Source organism: Falco naumanni, chromosome 8 (assembly GCF_017639655.2).
Source record: "Falco naumanni isolate bFalNau1 chromosome 8, bFalNau1.pat, whole genome shotgun sequence".
Taxonomy (NCBI): domain Eukaryota; kingdom Metazoa; phylum Chordata; class Aves; order Falconiformes; family Falconidae; genus Falco; species Falco naumanni.
In genome coordinates, this window is record NC_054061.1 from 21,728,851 (window position 1) to 21,753,458 (window position 24,608).

A 24,608-nucleotide genomic window follows, 5' to 3' on the forward strand; every position below is an offset into this window, starting at 1 on the left:
TTTCTTCCCAAGTCTTGTCTTCCCTTTTGGTAGTGTTGTTACCATGGGGAAACAAGTCAGCTGTATTCCAGTGTGGTTGGATCCTTAGAGATTTGGGAAACAACTTCTCAATGGACAGTATTCAGGGCTGTGACAGTGCAGTATGCTCTGCCTGCTGGTAAGGTAGTTGATTATCACTGCTTGCAGATGGCACACTGGAACCTTAATAGATGTTTTCACTATTCTCAACTGTATTGAAGCTCTAACATTTGTCTCAAGGTTCAGGTTTTGGTGGGCTATTCAGTGCCTTCAGGACTGATACCAACCCCAAAACTTAGCGGTGCCACAGGTATAGATGTAGTCAGAAGTAGAACATAACGTGCAAAATTATAAGAGGTAGCAAGTACTTGAGCTTCATTTGATACAGGAAATGCCATGTTTCCAGCTGAGAAGAAGAAATACAACTTCATTTTCTGCTTTCTGAAGGGTGGTTCCGGGTTCTAGCCAACCAGCAGGATATTTGAGAGCGTAGCAAAATACATGCTTTATTAAGCTTTTCCTCTCAAAAAAAAAAAAAAAAAAAAAAAAAAAAAAAGCTTTGCTCTCACTTTTTAAATGGTGTAGGTACTGTGTCATGTCTCCTTCCATTGCTTCTGTTTGTTTCTGGTCTAGTAGGTTGGGGAGTTCTTTGGTAGTGGTAAAGCATGGCAGTAGGGTAGAGAAGGAAAACAGTAATGTTTTGATTTCTCCTTGGGAGAACAAGTGTGATTCCCTTCCTCTGTAGGTTGATGATGTTGCCACTGACTGTTCTGAGGAGTGATTTGTTTCTGGCTGCCCTTTGACAGGGGAGAAGAATACCTATTTTTTCCTGGCAGGCCTGGGAGTAGAGTTTGACAGTAGTGGCCATAATAAATAAAAAAACAATTGGTGATGTTAACGCCCACACATTTTCAGGTTGTAATTTAAAACTAAATTTAAAAAACTATGGCTGTTGTTGATGTAACTACCTACCTACATTGAAATTGTTATGTAGCTTACCTAACTCTGTAAAAAAAAGTTCTTGCTTATGTAGATGGCTGAAGTTTTGGTTATGTAGATTTATTAGCATGTTTTCTTGACTGAGCTACTGTGAGATAGTGGGAGCTTTATGCTCCCATCAGTGTGATGCTGTAGAAAAATTCTGGAGCAAAAATGTCCATTTCCCCCCCCTCCCCCCCGTTTTCTTTGTAAAAAGTGTTCAGTAAAGATAAAATCCCCAAACAAACCAACAACACCCCCACCCCACCCACAAATGCCATTTTACTCTGGCAGTTTTTGATAGGCAATTATTCATATTTGATAGACAGTAACTGAGCAATGTAGCTGTAGAGAGCATTGTACAAGCTTAATATAACAAGTATATGTTTAGTGCTGCAGAAAATACATTTAAAAAATAAAACTGTAAAATCTCACTGAGTATTTACTAGTCTCCGATGAAAAAAATAATTAGAAAACCCTAATAATACCAGATTTCTGTTACTATAGCAAGTAACATTTTTCTGAAGTGGTTGTATTCCATACGTAGCATCTGTTGTGCTGTTTTCTATTTCCTATACAGTGTGAAGCAAGAAAGCAATCCAAACAAATGTTTGAAAATTAATTTTAGTTTTCAATTTTCAGTGAAATATGTGTGGATTTTGTACTGACATAGACATTCTTTGAATTTTCAAAGCATGAGGAGAAGTTGAAATCCCCATGCTAGAGAGTGTTAGTAATGGAATGGAACTCTGGCTCCACAGAAACAGAATAGAAGATTCTCATTGATTTCTGGGAGGCCATAATTCTTTTTGAGTTTTAAGAGGAAGATTCCTTTGACTTACTGGGTACAACAAAGGGGAAAGCATTGCACTGTATCATTCACAGTTTAGTAAGGGTAAAATGAGTATGTGTATTTAAACATCTGGTTGCAAACAAAGAAAGTGTGATTACATAGCATTATGCTTAAACTATTGTTGTTTTTAGTAGCTTCATGTCTGGCTGTGGGAAGCAAAGTATACATGTTTTTTTTAAGAATTTTTACTGTTCTGTTCTATGTGTCTGTCCTTGTTAAAGTTGCTTGATGAAAGGATGACTCAGCTGATCATTAATTGTTTTCTGTTTACAGGTTGCGAAACAGCAATGTCACAGAACTGACCAGGTTCATCACAGTAAGTAAGGCATAGCGATAAGTGTTTTCTGATAAGATTTTCTGAGAAGCGTGAATCATGTAGGGGGAAAAAGAAGGTGTTAGGTACTGTATGGCTTAGTGCTAAATTCTGCATCCAGGTCCTGATTACAGCAAGACATTAAGCACAGGCTTAACGAAGACTCTTAGATTCTTAGTTCACAAGTGCTATTACTTTCGTGGCTGTATGTCTAACCGTTGAGTAGGTGTTTTAACAATTAATGTCTGTAATAACACTGTTAATTGTTCTTTCTGGATTTCTGTATATGTAGGCTTGAAATATGATAGAATGTAATCTTAGTGTGTTGCATGTTGTCAAATACATCTTTAGTAGTTTTGATATCTGACATTACATAGTTTAGGGAACAGTTAAAATGAATGGAGAGATTGTGCAGAGAGTTTTGATTCCAAAATCAGTTTTAGCAACTTTGGAAAAAGTACTTTGAATAGTCAGAGCCATGTGATATTTTGCTGTGTGATGAGCATGAATTATCTTGTTTTATTAATAGTTTACTACAATATTAGGAAATGAAGAATAATTTTCCAAGTTTATTATTTTGGTGCTCCTCATATTAACCATCAATTCTTCATACACTTGTGATAATATACCCTGAAAATAGCCAATAACATACTTAAATCTGTAAAGACGTATTGCAAGTTTATGTACAGTAATGAGACAGGTTCATTAATGAGAGCCTTGTTTAGATCCCAGACATGATACTGTGTGATACAGTGGAGTCTTACATTTCAGTAGCAGCCTTCATGCCCTCTTTCCAGAGGTACCTTTGCAATCAGTAAAGATTAAATTTGCACTGACAAGGTGGGGATGGTGGGGGGGGGGGGGAGGGGGAGGGAAGAAGGCTAAATCGGTCATTTTTACGTGCTGATTAAAATAATTTTTTAAGATTAAATTTAAAAAGCTCAGGTTTTAGAAATACTTCAGGTGTACAGTTGCGTGATTTCTGTACAATGCAGAAAGAGAAGCTATTAAAACCACTACATGTGACTTAATACAGTACTTAACGGAATGGGAAGAACAGCAACATCTGCTGAATTCAAAGAATGTATAGGTTCATATTGAGAGAGCAGATCTATTAAATCAAGTGAATTAAAGGTCAAAAGAACAGTTTTCTAGTGAACACATTGCTTAGCAGGCAGTGATATGAGAGCAGGTAAGGGCAGAACATAAGATAGCATGCTATTTTGAAGTGAGGAGCAGCAATCTGAACCTGTTTAAAAAAGCAGAACTAGGAAAGTCATTAAGTAATCTGCAATAGTAGACAAAAAATAGGAAGACTGTATCTAGGATTTAGTTTACTTCAGCCATCAGACATGAAACTTACCCTACTACAGTAGTATAGTGCCAGCTCATATAAGCTAGGCAAGTTTTAATGAAAAAGCTTTCTTTTCTTAAAAACTTAAAAACTGTTGTTTCTGTGTTAGAAGTTAACTTTTTTTTTTGGATGTACTGAAATGGAAAGGCTGGGGCTTTCCCAGCCTCCCTGGGTCTGATGAAAGTTGCTGAAACTTCCTGCAAAACTGGAAGCTTCCTCTAGGGGGTAGCGGGCTGTGGTATCTAATTAGTTTTAGAAACATTACCTGTATCTTGGGCTTTAAAAAGGTAAACCTGCTAACCTTCTAACTTGTGAAATCTTGTTTGAAAAAAATAAAATTAGTCCTTTTCCTTGGGAAGGAGGTATGAATCCCATTGTGAATAGAAGTACATAAAAATATGAAAACAACCATTGCTCGAGTTGAAAATTTCTCTGTGACTTTTCTGAACACTGAAGTGTTATGAAAGCTCCTTTCTCCTTAATGTTTTGGGAGTTACTACCCACAAACAAGTCTAGATCCCACTTTGGGGGGGCAGTTTCCCCTAGACTTACAACCATGGAGTGAGAAGTGCTAGATGGGTGCAGCTGTGTTACACTGTGGAACAGTCAGGATGAATACTGAACAAAAAACCGGAAAAGTGCCTTACTCAGTAGAATGAGAAGAATGCTCCTTAAATGGTCAAGTTTACATGCATAGCTTTTCTTCCTTTAAATATGCTATTGGAGAAAGACAGGAGGATTTATAGATTGATTTGTGTTTTTTGGTCAGTTTTCCCATAGGCCTTAAATGCAAAGGAAATAATAGCCAGGTGCTGATTTTCTTTCAACAAGCCAGTTGTTAAGACTGATTGTACTAACTCAGTGTACCAGTTTATTTTACTTGTGTGTTTATGGCCAACTTGAAGTTAGTTACTCCTTTTGTGAGGAATGGAAAAGGTCAAATCTCTGAAAAAGGGGAAAAAACATGTCCGTAGCCATCTCTAACACTTCTGTGGGTACAGTCAATTCTTTACCCTACATTCTTTCTTTGTTATGAAGCAATAACAGCCCTTCCATCCAAACAAAGAAATGACACTTCAAAATGCATTCTGTGGTAACAAATAGGTTGCTCCAGGGAGAGCTTGAAAAGACTAGGAAAAATGGCAAGTAATACTTCCTTGTACTTTCTGAGTTGTGGTGGTGGTTTTTTTTTTTGGGTTTTTTTTTTTTTTTCCTTCTGTTCAGTCATGCCATTTTAGATACGAGGTTCTTGAGGAGACTAATTTCGGCTCCCAAAATACAAAATTCTTTTCATCCCTAATGGTGGCTCTTTTTATTTGTTCCAAAAGGTGGTGGTGGTGGTTGTGAATTCTAACAGTACCACTTTACTTGTGGAAACAGAATTAATGCAGAATGTTGGCATAGTACTTGAAAGTTACGCAGATAATGCTTTCAAAAAAAATTTCTATATGGTTATAATGAAACAAATTTATTAACAGCTAGAATTAAACAAGTGATTTAAAAGTAAAAGATCAGCTGCACAGAAGGCTGAAAAAAAACTTCTAGAGTTAAGGTAAAATGAAGAAGAGAACCCTCAGAATTTGAACAAAATTGTGATGACAAGTTACATTTGAGAGATGCTGCCACTACAGGAATGCTAGTTGGTGAATATTGAGGTTAGCAGAAGAGTCATTGTAGGTGAGATCTACATTTAAGTTTTTTTCCTTTTGGGGAGGTGGGGGTGGCAGGCGGGCAGGGAGAGAGGGTGGAGGAGAAGATCAAGGCTTCACAAATTGTGCTTTCTGCAGAAAGCAGAAGTAAGGATTTGGCATGTTCTGAAAATTACCCAGTTTCTTTTTGCAGTAACAAGTATGCATTGGCCTACTTTGAATTGGTGGCTAGGAGTGTGAAGATGAACAGCAACAAAAAAAGTGAGTGTTTTTGCTGTCAGATCCAGGAAAGATGTTACATATTTGAATTACTGCTTCTAAAATGCAGAAATTGCCAAGAAAAGCCCTTCCCTTACATGAAACTTAAGTGTGTGTAAATAGTAGCCTGTTTGCAAACTAAATAAAAACACAACAGTCTCGCAGAAACATGCAAGTTAGGCAGACATCTTGCTTTCTTGTTTGTTTGTGCTTCATCACTTGTCGGATGTCTCAAAACAAAAGAAATGGCACAAAAAGATTGTTTCACTATGAGTAAAATTTGACAAGAAGCCTGGGAACTGGCAACTAATGAGAAACTATTGGTAATAAATTGGAACATGCTGTGTGGAGAGGTAAGGGGGAAAGAAAGAAGAAAAAATTAGGTGACTTCAGGTTAGTGAAAATAGTTCTGTGCTTTTATGGCAATTTGAGTATATCATTAGCTCCTTCCCCACAACTTCCCATTCTTCTTGTCAGACGCTAGCTTGAAGCATCTAGATGCAGAGCTATGTTTGCCTTTTTTCATCACGTAAATACTCAAGGGTCTAAAGAATTCAGGTGAAGGTGTATTTGGTTATGGAAAGGGAATCTTTGTTTTTATGTTCCCCCCAAACTATTCTGGGGCCTACAGTGCAAGAAGGACATGGGCCTGTTGGAGTCGGACCAGAGTCGGGCCAGAACAGCTCAGAGGGCTGGAGCCCCTGCTCCTGTGGAGATAGGCTGAGAGCATTGGGTTTGTTCAGCCTGGAGGAGAGAAGGCTCCAGGGACATCTGATTGTGGCTTTTCAGTATATAAAGGAGGATCATAAGAAAGATGGGGAGATGCTTTTTACCAGCGCCTGTAGCAACAGGACAATGGGTAATGGCTTTAAGTGGAAAGAAGGCAGATGCAGATTAGATATTAGGAAGAACCTCTCTCCGTGAGGGCAGTGAGACGGTGGGCCAGGCTGCCCAGAGCAGCTGTGGGTGCCCCATCCCTGGCAGTGCTCCAGGCCAGGCTGGATGGGGCTGGGAGCAGCCTGGGCTGGGGGGGGGTCCCTGCCCGGGACAGGGCTGGGAACTGGGTGGGCTTTAAGGTCCCTTCCAGCCCACACTGTCCTGTGATTCTATGAAAACATGCTTCATTACTTTTAGTAATAATGCTTGAAAAGGAGCAATTCGTTTTTTTGACTGTGTAGGTGGATGTACATTTGGTAAGCTCAGAAAAAATATAAAAGCTGCCAAAACAGCCCATCCCCCAAAGTACATGAGGATTTACTTCTTTGTACATATGTAACACCTGCAGATTTAATTATATCTTTACTTCAGTATAATAACAACAATTAACATTGACTAAGAAACTAAAAATAATATGATGCTAACAGTTTTATGTGCCTACAGTAATTATGCAGAGTGTAAATAAAAAAGTAAAGGCAATTACACTTTTTTCCTACTTAATTTTGCATAGTTATTTTTAGAAAATAATCTCATCAAAATTGAAACAAAAGTAGTTTATGGCTGTATGTTTGCTGATTTGTCTGCAAAGATGGTCATTGTGTGTGTATATGTTTGCTTGTATGTGTATGTATGTTTAGATTTATCGAAGAGAACAAATTAACATGCTAGATAAAATAATTATGGAAGTAAAATTACAAAATAGCTGACAGTTTCAAGGAGAAAAGAACTAATAAACTATATTTCTCTGCAGAAAACCTAGGTTTATTACAGTTTTCTTTTAAACTAATAGTCTACATTTTATGTGTTGTGTTTTATAATAGGAAGGCAATTTTAAAAAACAAAATGGAAAAAACCCATACTACTGGCATAGCTTCTGTACATTACTCCCAGCTGTTTTAGTGCTGCTGCTGCAAACCAGATTTAATAATGGTTATTTGCTGAAAGAGTTAAAGAGGAGATTTTGATTATGTATTGTCAATCCATGATTAGTATCTCTTAGCAGGAGTAAGTGGTTTATTAAGCTTTATTGTACAGATGGCAAATGGAGGACCTCAGATTTAAGTTGACTTTTCGATAGTGCCACTGTATTGTTAAGAGCAGCTGATTTTATCTTTGCAATAGCAGTGATCTGTTCTCACAAAAAAGTAGTTTTGTTGTTTACAGGTACTTCAAAAGTTCACAAATCTTTCCAAGTATATACAATTAGATGAGGGTTTTCACTTAGGCTGCTTTGACTTTCTCACAGAAGCGGTGTTCTTAGTGTTTAAATACAAAGCTTTGTCCACTTAGGAGAATGAGAAATATTTCTTCTAATTAAATTTATGAGTATTAATGTACAGTAGCTCTGTAATTTAGATGTTCAGGTTAAGAAGACATTTCTGGTCAAATACTGAAAAGATAATTTTCCATATGTAAATTGATGCAACCTTATTTGTTGAATATAAATCTTCAGGGACTTTTCTGCTAGTAGCTAATCTGAGTATTCCTGTTTCAGCTAGAAAGCTGCTTTTTGGTAGGACTTCACCAGTTCACCACAGGAAAACTCTTTTAAAAAAGTCTGATCTGGGTAAGGATTAAAAGTTTGAGGAGGGAGGGATATTGTACATGTTTTTTTGTTTTTTTCTTTAAATTTTCTGTTACAGCATTCATATGATATTTGATTGTATTCTTAAAGTATATTCATCAAAATCCTTAGGCAAAACTAAATTTGCTTTATTTAATTTCTTTTCTGATTTTAAGGTAAGTAATGAATCCTGTGGTAATAAAGAAAACTTGAAATAGTGGAATCAAAAGAGTCAAAACTGAGAAGGCAACCGCGATTCTTAATTAAGTAAAGAATGAGAGTTCGTTTATTTTTAACTTGACAACTGGAAGAGCTTAGATGTGCATTTTGTGAGAAACTGATGTGAAAATGGAACAGCTTGGTAATGGGCATACTGATCAGCATCTCTCTTCAGCCATGTGTGAAAGGCACAAGGCCTTGGCTTAGTCTTGATTTGTGGTTGTAGTGCTGTTCTTCTGTTGCTTGTATCATTGGTAGTCCATAAAACACTTACTAATTTATTTTGACAGCAGGTGAATAAGAACAGAAACCCCTCTTTTTCAGAAAGTTTTGCCTAGCGGGACAGGTTGGGGGCAGTAGGCGCTTGGTTTTGATAGACAGCAAGCTGAACGTGAGTCAGCCATGCAGTCTTGTGGCAAAGCAGGCCAGCTGCGTCACTGAGTGTATCAGTGAGAGTGTAGGCAGCAAGTAGTCTGAGGGGAGCAACTCCTACTGCCCCATTTGGGTGAGACCACATCTAGAGTGCAGTATCCCAATCCAGAGGTCCCAGGTACAAGAAAGGGGCATACTTTACTGAGACCAGTGGCTGGCTACCAAGATGCATAGGGAACAGGAATGTGTGATGTAATACAGATGTGTGGGAGAACTGGAATAATTCAGGCTCGAGGAGGCTCAGTGAAGCTAGTGGTTATCTTGAACTGCCTGAAAGCTGTTAAAGAAAAGTCAGATTCTTCTTGGAAGTGTACGATGAAGAGAAAAGAGGCAAAAGACACAAACTGTGTGAAGGGAAAACCTGATTGATAAAAGAAAAATTCCTGAGAATGAAAGGTGTCAAACTTCACGAGCTGGCAGTGTGTGCTTGCACCCCAGAAATCCAGTAGCATCTCAAGCTGCATCAAAACAAGTAAGTCCAGCAAGTCAAGGGATGTGATTCTTTCCCTCTGCTCTGCTCTCATGAAAGCCCCCCTTGGATCACTTATCCAGCTCTGGGGTCCCTGGTACAAGGAAGACACGGACCTGTCGGAGCGGGTCCAGAGGAGGCCACGGAGACGCTCAGAGAGCTGGAGCCCCTCTGCTGTAGAGACAGGCTGAGAGAGCTGGGCTTGTTCAGCCTGGGGAGGAGAAGGCTGTGAGGCAGACCTGATTGCAGCCTTTCAATACATAAAGGAGGATCATAAGAAAGATGGAGATACATTTTTTTTTTTTTTTTTTTTTACCAGGGTCTGCAGTGACAGGGCAAGGGGCAGTGGTTTTAAAAAGGAAGATAGGTTTAGGCTGGGTGTGAGGAAGAAATTTTTTACTGTGAGGATGGTGAAACACTGTAACAGGTTGCCCAGAGAAGTTGTGGGTGCCCCATCATTGGAAGTGGTCAGAGTGTGGCTGAATGGGGCTTTGAGCAACCTGATGTAGTAAAAAATGGCCTTGCCCATGGCAGTGGGGTTGGACTTGATGATCTTTAAGGTCCCTTCCAACCCAAACCACTCTGTGCCTCTGCAAAACACTGAAATGGGAGCTCAGCCTGCAAAATACGCATCTTGTTTAATGAACAAGGCTCTGACCAACTTCATGTAACTTCTAAGTTAACCGTGCTTTGAGTAGGAGATGGGACCAGATGACCCCTGTAAGATCCTTCCAATCTAAACAACTTTATGATTCTATCTTAACTAGGAAGTTATTAATTATTTCCCTGTTCTTTGCTTTTGTCTCTTTCCTCCTACAATTTTTAGAGGAGGAAGGCAAAATTGGAAAGAGGCAGTAGCACCAACAAGTTGTTGAGTCAGGGCAGTGCTTCATAGCAGGGAGGATGTGGTGGAAGACATCTGTGGTTGTGTAAGAATGAGAAGTACTGGGTTTCTGACAGTGATTGACTCTTTGGTTTTTTCTACTGCCCTTCTACATCCTCAGTGAGATCTTGGGGTAGTGCTGTCTCCCATATCTGGCCATGCCTGAATACCTTGTCTTGGTCTCCTCCTTAGCTCTGCTGCACTGTAGTAGTACATTCTTTCAAAGATGCATTCCTTTGCTTTTCTATTGGGCCTGGTTTTCCCCAGTTCAGGAACAGTCATCTTAAATTTGGATGCAGCCTGGTGCCCTTCTTCAGTTTAGACTCTTGGGTGCAAAAAGTACTGAACAATAAAATTTATTTTTCCTTTTCCAAATAAACAAAACATGCCTGGTAAGATCTTCATTACAGACCACCATGCAGTATTAGACTTGAGACAAGTATGTCTCATGCAAGTGCTCCCTTGTATTCTATAGTTTGCCAGCCCACTTTAATTACTTTGGCTTTTTAGTGGTGTTAGCTGGTGGTAATGAGGAGATGGGTAGGGGTAGTTGAATTGCAGATGAGGTAAGATACAACGGAAATGTATATTGAAAGCAGGTGGGAAATTGAATGAGTTTGGTGGGGCTTTTTTGTTTGTGGTTTTTTGTTTGTTTGTTTTTGTTTTTTGGGTTTTGGATGAGAGATGTGATATGATAGTGTCAGGTGAATACCTGTCTGTAAGTCATAAAATAAACATGTTGGATATATAACCATGTATATCTGATCCTACCCTTTCTAAGGCAAGCACAAAGGTAATGCCTGAACTAGTTCAACCTTATACTGGAGTCTACCCAAGCCCTAGTGTGATTTATCCAGGGAAATTCTAGTGGGCAGTGTGTTTTGAGGGGTGAAGAGACATTGTTTTCCCTATGGATTTAGAAAAATATTCTTGGCTTAAATTGTGTTTATGTTTGGAATATTAAAAGCAGCCTGAACAAAGTGAGTAGTGAGCAGAAAGCACATATAAATAGAACAGATTCAGTTTATGAAGTGTCTTGACACTTACTTCTGTAATAGGAAGAAGTAAAGACACAGGCAATGAGAAGAAAGGATGGGAGGTGAAGTTGAGGTTGTAAAATACGTGCATTATAGGTGCTATGAAGTAAATTTTCGTAAAGTTGCTTGCAAGCTTTCTCTAGTGTTAAATATTTTGCTCCTATATATTTAACGTGTCAGAGGTTTGTATGGCAGTAGTTGGACATCTAGCTTTGCAATCATATGTGTTCATATATATATGTGTAATACAAAATTATTTCTTCTGTGATCCAGTTTCACTGTAAAATCAAGCTGCAGGTTTGCATATTTAAAAATTAGGGTACCAACATGTGCCTGAATTTCAGCACTCCAGAAGTTGTTACCATGAAATAAATTAATTAAAAGCTATGTTGTGATGAGCCTGATGATGGACTATATATTCTCATACTTGATGGACAGCGTATGTGTGCATATGCACAGGAAAAAGAAAATGTATAAAAAAATTGCTTTTATTGATCCACGTATAATCTGTTGTTATCTGAGGTCCTAATTCTTTAGGTATTCATTCAGTAAGGCAAGATTCTCTTTCCTTTTTTGTCCCAGCTCTAATGTGGAATTTTTTTTAAATGAGTTTTTATATACATCAAGAGGTGTAGAGCTGAATGTCATTTTGTTGGTTTCAGTGGAGCTGTGATAGTTTATTCTGCATGGTGGTCTGTAATGAAGATCTTACCAGGCATGTTTTGTTTATTTGGAAAAGGAAAAATAAATTAAGTTGTGGGCATGTATGTTATTTAAATACAGATTTTAAAATTAACAGATGTTTTCTAACTGTTTTAATGCGTGTTGTCAATATTTGAAAGGCTTTCTTTTTAGGTTTTCCAAATGTGATTTATTTAAAACAAGCACAGCAATGAAAAGGATGTAGAATTTTGAGTTTTAATGTTCTTGTACAAATCAGTGGAAGTAAAGAAGTGGTATGTTAGAGCACAGTTTAAATGCATATCAGTTGAATAAAATGTGGGCTTAGAGCTTGTAGAGGGGCTATAGTTATCATCTGGTTTAGGTGTGTTACAGAGGTGATGTCAAGGTGAAAGCAGACTTGCGGAATAGTTGGAAATCATTGATATTCTGACTCTGAGGCTGTAAATGGCTCTGAGGCAGATGGAGTCATTGTCAAGGAAGAAAAATGGCAGCTCTGGAACATAGATGTTTTTGCTTAGCAGCTCAGCAGCATAGGCTGTGACCTTCCAGTGTTCAGAAGTTCCTCCTGTGCTTTAATAAATTGCCCTCCACTTTTATCCCCTAAAAGTGGATAAATAGTAGTCATCATAATTCAGTACAATTCGGGGTATTTCACTGTGAAAAAAATATAAGCATGCTTCATTGCCACATTTTAAAAAGTAAGCTTTGACAGATGCTTGCAATTTGTGCATGAAGTGCCAGAAATAGCTTTTAACTAAGCATTGTGTGTTACTGAAAATAAAGGCATGTGTCTGTGTTTGTGTGCATAGGTATGACTACTGGTACAGCACAGTACTAAAACTGTGCATGCAAACTGTTAATTCTCTGGAATATGATTTTAAACCACAACAAAAAATACAGTAAACTGGACAATGTTGATTTTTAGAATATGTTCATACTGTGGGCATCTATATCTGTGTGATTTATTCCAGCAAAATACAGAATCTTAGACTCTATTGAAGAAGGTATTTCTGGTTAGTTCAGAGAGGATAAATATGGTGGATAAATTCAGTTCATGTTTTTTCTTTACTGATAAAAATTCAGGTATTTTTTAGCACCTGGCAGCATCTAATGCTCTTTACTGTTGGTAACAGTTTAATTTGTGTTCCTTTGAGGTTGAGTCTACATTTATAGGATGAGGGTTCACTTTTACCTGTAGAGTAACTGATTTCTATATTGTCACTCCTATTAATGAAATTTGTGCCGAGTTGTGTAAGTTGTGAAGTTGGATGTCCTGTACTTAAGATAGATGTGTGATTGCCTAAAGCCAAACAGGTATGTAACCAGCATCACATATTTCATATGTACAGTAGATTTGGATATCTTAAGGTCTTTCTCATTTAATCATTTGGATTAAGACTGCATCCTTTAACAGTTTTCTACATTCTTAGGTCCCATATACACTAGTTTGATCCCTAATAAAACCATTGATGTGAGTTGTGTAGTGTATGGCTTCAGGAGCCTGTAACATCTTGTAGAAGATGCTCAATTGGACAGTTGACCTGTATTACAGGGTAATAAGTCACTGTTAAAAGTGCAAGCATTTCACGACTATCACCTGCCAGCCTACTCTTTAGCCTACTTGACAATTGTTAGAATTATAGAAAGCAATCACTGTTCATCACAGGAGAAAATGACCCAGCACTTTCAAGGGTCAAGGTTGTTGCATTAGAGTCTCTTTCTTTCAGATGCTGGAGGTTGTATAGTCTTCGCTTTTAAAGGTGAGCCCACTATAATTAACTGTGCCTCTGTCTATTCACTTTCAGTCATTTTGAGATGTAATGTGGATGGCCTTTTTGCAGAAGGACAAATGCTTTGTAATTGAAACAGAATTTTTGATAGCATGTGATTGAAAATAGTCTTCATACATCTTTTCATTAGGACATCATAATGCACGAACCAGAGTAAGACTGCTTCATATGACATGCCTGGATGTTTATATCATGTAGCTGCCTATCTTTAAAAGTGAGAGAAATAGAAGGAAAAGTAAAACCACGTTATATACTTTCAGCTTTCAAAGCCCTTAGTGACGTAAGTGCTTGTTAACACAGAATTGGAGCACATATGAAGATAGTTTATGGAAATTTTTATGCTTTCAATTACTTACCTAGTTCATTACGTCTACTATCTTGATGGTATTCTTCCTGGGTTTATAACAACAATTTGATGTCACTAGCTCTGGGTATGGTTAAGTCTGTTTTCAGACATTTCATTATTTTTCTCCTCTATTTTGCAGGGGTCTCTTGTGCCTTCTGTTTCTTTGCTGTTGTGGTGGCCGTCATAACTGTAGAATGACTGAATGACTTCCTTATGCCCTCAAGATAAAATGAGAAAAAAAACTTACAAATTAATTTATTTCAGAGGAGCTCTCAGTGCAATTTTGGTATACGAAAGTAACTAATTGGCAGTTTGTCTTCATGGAATTAGGGTTTTGGAGTGTTAGTTGAAAAATAAAGGAGAAAAAGCAGCAAACAACCGCACCCCACCCCACCCTTCAAACTGACCAACCAACTCTACCAAACAAGCCAGCAAACATTTAGTTTTTACTGTTTTGTATTAGTTTTTGGTATGACTTTGAATTTACCGATGATAATGCTAATGTGACAGTGGCATTATGGTAACAATATCTTATTTGTATTATTTCAATTAAAAAACCTCTGTAAAAGAGAACAGTGGAAAAATGTAGTGGGCTGTATTAGTTGTAATAGTTTTGGAGTGAATTAGAAACATAGTTTTGATACTCTTGGAGTAGGGGTGTAAATAGATTGCTTTTCATCGATGAAGTATATGGCAGCATGTATCCCACGAAACCAAGATAGGGTGTTAGTATAATGAGAGAAAAATGTCTTTTAAAATACCTTAGTAATGTTTTAATTTTTATGGTCAGGTCTGAGTAGTAGAATAAAATACTCCATAGAAGAAATAATTCCACACCCTCTCCACCCCCCTTTTTTTTCCTTTCTTTTTTTTTTTTTTTCCAGTAAAGTGTTTGCGTAACTGATGTGTATACTGCATGCTTATACATACTGTTACTGAACTTGCTAGATTGTTTTACTTGGATTCTTGATGATTTTGCACGTTCATGCAAAGCAATTACACTTTATTTGTGTAATGGCTCTAAATTCTGTTCCTGTTTAATCAGTAGATAGAGATTTTTAAAAATGGTTTGTCTTGTATTAAGTTCTTCTATTAATTGCTATGCAACTTCGGCTGTGAAAGTATAGTTTGTTCAAAGTGACACCTAATTTTTATTAGACATTCCTGCTGTTTTACAGGAAAATAAAACTCCTTTGTCTCCTTAGCATCCATTGATTTTTTTTTTTTTTCAAGGCTACATTAACAATACTGAGAGAAACCATGCAATTAGAATCTACATGTAGCAATAAGTAGAAAAATAAATATTGTAAAATAAAAACTGTTGTACATACAGTGTTAACAAAATATATTGCAGTGTCGCTGTACTTGAAACATTGAAACCAGGAGGAGGACAAGATACTGAAAGGTCGAGGAAAAATGAGAGAAAGAACAAATGATGCAAAAAGAAAATGACACTGAGGTCTTGGTTTAATACATATGTATTCCAGGTTGATGGCTGATTTCATTAGCAAATCTCATTGTTATGCAATGTCTGTTCTTCTGCAGCAAAATGAATATTGTATTCTCAGAGGGTCTGTGAGTGTGTGTATGTGTATATTATGATGATAGATAAAGAATATATATTTTATAGTTGTTCTAACCTTTTAAAACTTCTGAAAAGCCTTTATATTTTCAAAATAGTTTTGTATTTCAGTTTTTCCTATGAAATGGTAAATTAATGGTTATTTTAATGGAAAATAGCAGTTTAACCCTCCTTTTCTGTGCCATGTTTGTTACTTGTGTAATCTTTTCCCCAAAACCTTCAGTTTGACTAAGTAACAGTTAATACTGAATTTACCATATCAGAAATAAAAATCTAGCTGTAAGAATATTGGTCTCTGTAATGCTTTTTTTTAAGTGGATGATAGTAAAGTATATACAACATCGAAACAAATATCATCTCAGTCTCAAATCTAATCAAACTCAGATTGCTTTATATTTTAATAGAATATACTGAAAATTATTGTAAGATAGATCAACTTTATTATGAAATGACATGTTTTGGTACATAGGACGATAGGTTCCTTAAGATACTGATGTGCTTTGGTTTCTTTTGTTTCCAAGTTGCTATTTAAAACTGCTGGTTTTGTAAAGTTAAGGCATTTTGATAAACACAACATTCAAAATGAGAAGGAACATACGGAAGGCTTTGATGCAGGAAAATTAAAATGCACTGAAATTATGTAATTTAGGTGTTTTTCTAAGCTCTTTCAGAATTTATTCCATATAAACTTTGTGGGGTTGAAATCTAGTAGTAAATGTGTGAAATGCTACTAAATAAACTACAATTTGGGATTTTGAATAGTTTTGTGATTAGTTCTAAGCAATGAGCCAGCATGCTGGATATTTTTGGGCACTGTGGTAATGTAAAGAATAAACTAGTTTTCTGTGTTTTCATTTGCGTGACTTTTACATGCCTTGAAACAATTTGTTCTTATTAGGATTTTGTTAGAGATGTGTTTAATAGTAGTAGAATGTGGCTGGCTTTTTCTGAGTGATAGTTCTGTAGTAGCTACCCGTTTATTCCAATTCCCAGATACTATTTTAAGGATCAAATTGATAGATGAAGTGTCCATGCATTTGGTAAATAATTCAATGAGGAGCAAAGGGCCTTTAAAGTGAAAGTGAATCATGAGCAATATGACCAATATATGCGACCAGAATATGGAGGAGGTAGAACAAAGAGAAGATTGCTGCCTCTCTTTTCCCCTTGGGAAAGGAAGCCTGTTTCACATTGCTTTGGTAGGGCTAGGGTCAGCTGATGAGTTTGAGAGGTTGCTTGGATTGGTTTAGTTGGTTTTGGTGGCAAGAAACTAGTTGAAATGAGATAATCTGTCTCTTGCTGCATCTTAATGTTTTCAAATGTGTGAGGCTGATTTCAGCATCCTGCGTTCCTCTGTGTAACGGCAGAACCCAAGAATGTTCTCTGCCTCGTAGCATAAGTGGGGAGAGAAGGGTACTGGGGCTTGTGAATGCTGTCAGCATCTAACATACAGGGATGGAAACAGGACATGCTTCCATGTGCCATTGCATGAAGGGGTCTCAGGAGCCAAAGGCACAGGCTGAGTATGAGGAGGAAAGTTGGTTGCTTCGTGTGCCCACCCCCATCTGTAGTAGTTTAGCTGGAGGTCACTTTTGTTAACTTGTTAATTTTTCTTGAGTAAAAAGATGACTTAGAACTTCCGGCGTCCCACCCCAGAAAATTACTTCTGTAAGTAATGAATTGTGCCTTTTGCCCCCTCCTTACTTGTCCATGCAGCTAGTGTCAAAGGATTCCAGCTAAAATTGCTAGAAGCAAAAGAAACTAATACTGTCTGTGAATCTTTTAGAAACAATTGTTGATTTAATGTACTGCAGAGGTAGACACAGGGAGCAAATACTCTCTAAAACCATTGTTGAAAGTTGTATTCACAGATGATGTTGGATTTATTTATTCATAAATGTTTAATATTTTAAGCAAGTATTTCTACTGTGAATTAGTGTTTCTTGCCAGCAATTCTGGTGTTTGCATCAAGGTATAATGCAAAATTCAGATCTCTAGCTTTGTTGGCATTCACTAGGGCTTGTGTAGAGATCACATGTTCTTCTCAGGTGAGTGTAAGCAAGTTTATGGTTTAACTGCTTTTATGTTTCTTTATCACAGGGTAAACAACGAAGTTATAAATAAAAACTTCTTTTGGAATAGAGCTATACCTGAATTTTATAGGTAGTTCTAGATAGTCTCAGATCTCTCTTTTGGGGTTGATACTTGTTTTTTTGATGCAGGGTTGAGATGATTCTTACACTCTGTAGTGGTATGATTCTTAACTTTCTGAAATTTCTTTGGCAGATAGCATACCACACAAGGCCCTGTAATAAGCTATTGATGTTTAAGAAAAACCAACGACAACAAAAAACAAACAAACAAAAAAAACTTTCAAGATTTTGTATTTTCTATGTGACGATAGATTTAATCTACCCGAGCAATATTTGAAATTTTAATAAAAGAACACCTCAGTATTTTACTGTTACAGTATGTATAGTAAAAAAAATAATTTAAAGATACTTCTTTTTCAATACCCTTATTTATAGCTAGACCCATAGGTCGATACCCTTAATAATTTATAATTCAAAGTTTCTGTATAGAAACTGATACTTTTTTTTTTATTTTTAAAATGTGTCCCAGAAAGACAGTAACTGTTTGGTTGGGCTCCCCAGGTTGATGCTTTGCCATTTGCTGAGGGTAGGTGCTGATGTGTATTTAAGACATAGCTGGAGTAGTGATTAATTTTATCATATGTTCCAGTATCCTACTAGGACTGTTTCATAGACATAGTTTCTTCATGGTGCTGAGGTGCTGGATGCCAGTAGGCTGTAGAATTTAGGGCTGAGAACATCAGTTGTTAAGTCATTGTTCTTACTTTCTTGCTGACTAACATGGACGGACGTAGTGAGATGTTCAGTGTGTTCAGCTTCTCTAATGGGCGTACTAGTAGAAAACAAATCCCTGCTTTTTAATGTCTTCTACAGACTGTTACTGGGCTAGGGCCTGATTCAACCTGGGGTTCAGAAATCAAGGATGGACCTTCTGCTTGGCTGTTCCTATTTTTGTTTATATTTTTGTTTTCCCTCTCCTTTGTTGCTATCTCAATGCAAAACAGCTGTTCCACACTAACTTTTTTCCGCATTATGAGCAATATGGATAGAAATAATCTTAGGAAAACCATCATTTATGAGCTAATCTTCTGACATGTAGAACTATTGTATGTGATTCTCCCCGAGTCATATAAGACTCAAATTCACTGTGGTTGTATTTTAGGGTGCAGATTTCTGGTATTAAGAATAATTACCAGATTGAGGCTTTAGATCATGATCTCCTAAAACTTGTTGTGAGAGCTTGTTGGCAGTGATATTAGTACCAAACTTCCCTGATTAAATACAACATATGTTGCTTTTTAAGATTATTTCAAGACTATTGTGAAGAGTTCTGGTGATCTTCCTTGTCTTTGCAGAAGGCTTTTCTTGTTTGATGGTTTGGACTGTTACTATTCCCTTCAGAAGCACTGTATATTGTTTGAAGAGACAACTTTTTTGTAAGGCGAGTAACAGTTGAAAACTAGATGAATGAAATGTTGAAGTCTTGCTGTGGTTTTACTTTAAGGGAATGAGTTCTTTTGAAAAGTTTGATCAGGAAATTGTGGCTGTACAAATTATATCTGTAACAAGCACAGCTTGTAGAAGTCTTACTTTGGGTATTGTTTTGGTTGCGGAGATCCCTCTTGCTAATATATCTTACCTTGCTTGGGAGTTTGTGATGGTAGAATAACTCCCTTATGGAAGAAGATATGCACCTTCATTAGCAGGATTCACTTATACAGATACACCTGTTCATATTTAATGATCTTTCCAGTAATGCTTTCTGTATTTTTTTGTCATAGTTTTCCTTTGTTCCTTCCTTGAGCTTGACGTGAAAAATGGCTGCAGTGTAGTTACAACACTCTTACTAGCTTTTCCAATTTGTCAGACATGTTCCTTTAGTGTATTCCCTAGGTCATCTTGTTTCATTCCTCTGAGTTTCCAAGAGGGAGAATGAATTGATTGATCCATTCCCCCACCTTTGCGTATTTCCTCTAGTATGCACATAACCTTTTATCTTGCTGCATGCTAAAGTTCAGGCCCTTGTGCTGTTGTTTCAGGGCCTGGAGCAGTTTCACTTGCACCAACCTGTTGTGTAGTAAGTTGACAGTATTTATCCTGTAAGTTCTGTCTTCTGTCAGTGGACCACATACTTAATTCTAGTTGCTTAGGAATAGCAAGCTTTTTCTTTGTTAGTTGAGGGTTTTTTGGGGGGAGGTGAGGTGGGTGTTGTTTGTTTGTGGTTGTTTTTTTCCTGTTTTTTCCTTTTTAATTTTCATAGAGCCCTCTTCAGTTCCACTGTGAAACCCTGGTTTTTAAACTGGAGCTTGTTGAAAGTAATTTTTTGAAAGAGTATAGATTGAAAACAACTAGCTTTTCTCACTGGATCACTGCCGTGTGCAATTTGAGTTTTTTTGAGGAGAAAAGCATTAGGCAGTTTAAAAAGGGGGGGGGGGGGAAGCATTAATTTTTTCTTCTTTTAAAATTCTGTTCAGTAAGTTAATTTTGATCATTTCTGAGTACTGCTAGGAGGTTTCTTTAATTGTGCTTTTTGGAGATAGACGGTTAAAATCTGAACACAGTGATCAGCATTTGCTTTTCTCAGTTTCAGGTTTTTCCAGAGTTGATTCACATTTTCATTTCATAGCACGTTTTCATGCCAAAACAACTTTGTGAGTGGTTTGTTCTGGGGTGTGCGTCCGCATAAGCATAATTGAAAAGAAAATACTTTTATTTGGCTTGGCTTAGAAAAGAATACGACAGAGTAAGGCAGTGATGACTATGTAACATTGTGGAAAAAAACTTCCTTCATGGTTCAGTTATTTTTATGTTTTGGGCTACCTTGTTGCCTCATGTAATTAAAATACAGATAAAACTGCATGTTTCACCTGGGTTGGTTTTGGTCATGTGAGCCTGTGTGTTTACTAGTGATCTGAGTGCTCCACCTGCCTTCCAGTTTGTTTACCAGGAAATCAAGTTGTGTAAACTGCAGGAAGTACTATTTGACCCTCTCGACAGTATCTCATTACAATAATTGCTAATCTCTGAATAAGACAGCCATGTTTTGTGTGTAACACAGAAGGAGGTTGTGGTAGATTTTAGATGCTTCCTCAAACACGGCTTTGTAAAAGCTTGCTTGAATTCTGTTTTCAGGGTGGCTTTTGACAATAGACATCTGGCAACCTTTGGGCTTAGCAGAGCTCGGGCTCCGTAGCCTGTGTTCGGTTTTCCTTCTTAACTGAGGGGGGTTGAAGGAAAAAAACCACAACCCAACACCAAACCCACGGCTTGTTTTGGAGTGCTGTCACTGCTCTGCAGCGACAGGATAATGGCTACTTCCTGATTAAACCACTCTCCACAGTAAGCTGTTAATGCTCTGTATCTATTCTTCTGTACTGCCAAGTGTTCAGTGCTTTTCTTGTGTGCTTCCTTCCCTCTCCCCCCTCCCTCCCTCCCTCCCTCTTTCCCAGGTTAATAGTTTGAAATGCTTATAGATTGCAGAAAGAATATATAGAGTTGCAACTTTCAATTTTTTTGCTATTCTAAGATAGACAACTACTGCTTTTTTGTAATGCTTATCTAATGGTAGTAATCAGCAAATAAATCTGATTTGCATGAGATTTTAAACAAAGTCTGCTTAGGTGTTAGACAACTAGCATTAACTTTATGAAAAATTCTGATGAATACTCTGGTTAAATACAATGACATAAAATATATGCACATTCCAAAGTATTGGTGTTTCATAGCTAATTTGTTATCACTTGCAGAACATGACTAAAAAATAGTTTTCAAATTAAACAAAACGGCTTTTTTTTCAGCTTTTCTTATGTTTTGGAAGTGTTGTGCTGTTTCTATATTTATTGTAGTTGATGTGTTATTTTTACTTCAAGTAGTTTCTTGACTCTTGCTGATGAGGACTAGGTGGGTGTGACATCTATTACTCGGTGCACAAGTCGTTTTATTTTGCTTCAGAGTATCAGCCTAACAGGTTTCATATTGTAAAATGATGGTTGCCATGCAATTTTGGTCATCTCTGCTCTGTTAAATGGGTCTACAATGATTATTTTTTTGTTGTTTTATTAAGGTTGGTCTTATCATACACTAGTATAAATGGCAAGGAATTTGCAATAGCATTATATGTACCACGAGACACTTCACTGAAGTTCTGTACCAGATAATGCCAATGCATGTTTTTGGTTATTTTGTGAAACTTTAGTTCCAATATAACTTAATATTAAAATAATAATGTGTTCTTGATACCAGAGACTTTTGGACTTTTTTTTTTGTAAGCTAGAGAGTATTAAAAAAACCCTGTAGTGAATTCCTGGCCAAAACCATTATTGCTGTCCACATTTTTTTATTACTGTATCCACTATCTTGATAGATACTAGAACCAAAAATGAAATCTGGAGGAAAATTACGATTCAGTTAAAAGAAATAGGTATTTTCATCATAGTTAAAAGAACAGGTATTTTCAAATAGCTATTATTAGAGAACTTGTGAAGTAGACAGCATATACAAGAGATGTGTGTGTTTGTCACTGAGAAAAACAAGTAGGTGAGGAGTTCTTCCAGCTTGGGGTAGAAAGAGGTTTTTGGAGATACTTGACCTGTTAGTTCATGTGGGTTTTTACATACAGAGAAAAGGGTGTGGGCAATGGAGTTTAAGCTAGTAGATATGGGTCTATTTTGAGGGGAACAAAGCAGGAAAAGTGCCATGGGGAAGAAAAGAAGATTCAACCTACATGAATCTGTTAAAGGGCTCTTCTCCAGTGGTAGTGAAGACCTGGTATTTGAAAACTGTTGATGTGCACTGTACCCACATATTCTGAGGATTACTGAGCAGTGAGAGCCAGTCAGCATTCTGTGTGAAACTATGACCTCTTCATGTGGAGAGCATCAGCTGCCAAATCAAGGTTTCATGGGATAGCCTTAGGTCTGTTAGGCATGCTGCTTCTCTTACAAGCACCTTTAACACTGGCTATTTAATTTGAAAGGCTGGTGACCTGCAGTATTATTCTATGCTAATTCCTCTTACAAAATGGCATTCCATTAATTTTTTTTAAACAAAATACTGAATTGTTCCTGTTACTAAATAAAATTTTATGTAAACTAAGTTACAGCAATGCTTATTATTGACGATGTCTAAGAAATGTCCTAATGTGGGTGGCAGCAAAATATATCTGTCTTCTTTCAGCAGGCTTGCACTTCCTCATTGTCTAGCTGCCTTCTTGGACCCCGGTCAGTTTTTTCTAGAGTCCTACAATCCTCGTGTATTAAAAATGTTTCCCTTGCTATTTTTAATCTTTTTTGCATACTCCATCTCTATAGAGGCTTTAAAACTTAAAACTTGGTGCCTCGCAACTGAACTTATTGGCTCAAAGCTTCAGCTTAGCTTACCTGATTAAACTGGATTCCTGTAAAACAGGAGGGACAGCCCTGATCTGATGGGTGCTGCTGGTGCTACCTGTTTGTGGGCTGCCTTGGTTCATGTCAGCTCTGTGTCCCATGGGGAGAGGGCAGTGTGGGTGGGGGGTGGCTGCATTTGAGGAGTGCAGCTGCTTTTGCTGCACAGAGAAGGGCAGGCAAATCCTAATCCAGGGCGCAGCCATCGGCCATCACTGTGCACTCTTGAAGTGATCGCTGTGTGGCCGAGTTGGAGCTGCTTAGGCTTCCTTCTCCCCCACTGCACAAAAGAGCTACAGTTGTATCTGTTACTTGTATATGACTGTGATGTACCAGCTTGCCTTTGCAGGGTGCCTTTAAATACTCAAAGAATGGTTTATGGGAATACTTTGTGTCTTTGGTAATAATTTAAAGATGAACAAACTTTCCCAGGAAAACAGCACTTGATACAGCTGAAATGGACTCCTGTATTTTAACTGGTATTCTTTACTAATGTAGGAAAATGTGATGTTTAGCATGTGGTTTTGTTAGAAGCCTAAAATCTAGATACGTGTTCTGACAGTGCTTTTGTTTTTGTAGGTGGGAATATGGGTGGTGTATTATCTTTTTTCTCTCCAGGCTGTAGAAATACAAATGCAGTCTGTCAGGTTTTTTTTATGTCTAACCACTTCCTTCAAGTGTGTAAATAACATTACCAGATTTGCATCTGCTTGGTTCGTAAGAATAGTACTGTGAATGGAGTCAGTAAGGGTAGTCTTCTGATGTGGTAATAGCTGCCATGGTTTCTGCTGAGGCTTGGTTTTATTTCTTAGTATCTTGAGAACCCCATCATTAAGAACACAGCATAAGAAGGACTCAGGCCTGTGGGAGTGAGCCCAGCGGGGGCCACGGAGATGGGCAGGGGCTGGAGCCCCTCTCCTGGGAAGCCGGGCTGGGAGAGCTGGGGCTGTTCAGCCTGGAGAAGAGCAGGCTCCGGGGGGGCCTTAGAGCAGCTCCCAGCGCCTGAAGGGGCTGGCAGGAAAGCTGGGGGGGGGCTTCTTACAGGGGCACGTGTGACAGGGCACGGGGGGTGGCTCTGAGCGCAGAGAGGGCAGATGCAGGTCAGGTATCAGGAAGAACCTCTCCCCGTGAGGGCGGCGAGGCGGTGGGCCAGGCTGCCCAGAGCAGCTGTGGGTGCCCCATCCCTGGCAGTGCTCCAGGCCAGGCTGGATGGGGCTGGGAGCAGCCTGGGCTGGGGGGGGTCCCTGCCCGGGGCAGGGCTGGGAACTGGGTGGGCTTTAAGGTCCCTTCCAGCCCAAACTGTCCTGTGATTCTATGATTATTATTCCTTCTTGTTACTCTGTTTAGGTGAACTTAAAGTGGAGTCTTTGTTTTGTTTTGGTTTTGTTTTTTGGTGTTGGGTTTGGCTATCTCAATTTTGTAAAAGATCATAGTGCCCTAAACCTAGAAAAAACAATGAACAGATAACCTAAGAAAGGTATTTTGGAAATGAGGGTGGATGCCAATGACAAAGCTGTCTGACGTTGATTGCTACTATAGCACAGAATGCTTCCTTCTAGAACTGGTTCTTGGTTTCCAAAGAACGACATGATTTGAACAACTCAAAAACGTGGAAACCATTTATCTGTGTGTCAGCCTTGCTGCCTCAGACTATTAGTGGGAGCCATTACATTCCTGCTAGATGACACCACAAGGTGCTTTAAGAGCTCAGAACTGAGGAATTAGCATTCCTCAATGATCAGTTTGTTTGGTTTGTGGTTTTTTTT

General features: G+C 38.0%; 1 protein-coding gene across 16 annotated transcripts in view; it reads left to right on the forward strand.

Moving 5' to 3' along the window:
* BAZ2B (bromodomain adjacent to zinc finger domain 2B) overlaps window positions 1-24,608 on the forward strand; it is a 161,112-nt gene that overhangs the window by 37,344 nt on the left and 99,160 nt on the right. For all 16 annotated transcript variants that reach the window (XM_040602594.1, XM_040602593.1, XM_040602596.1 and 13 more), the window contains exon 2: window positions 2,123-2,165. The gene's annotated coding sequence lies outside the window, so the exon portion shown is untranslated. The remainder of the gene's footprint in view (window positions 1-2,122; window positions 2,166-24,608) is intronic.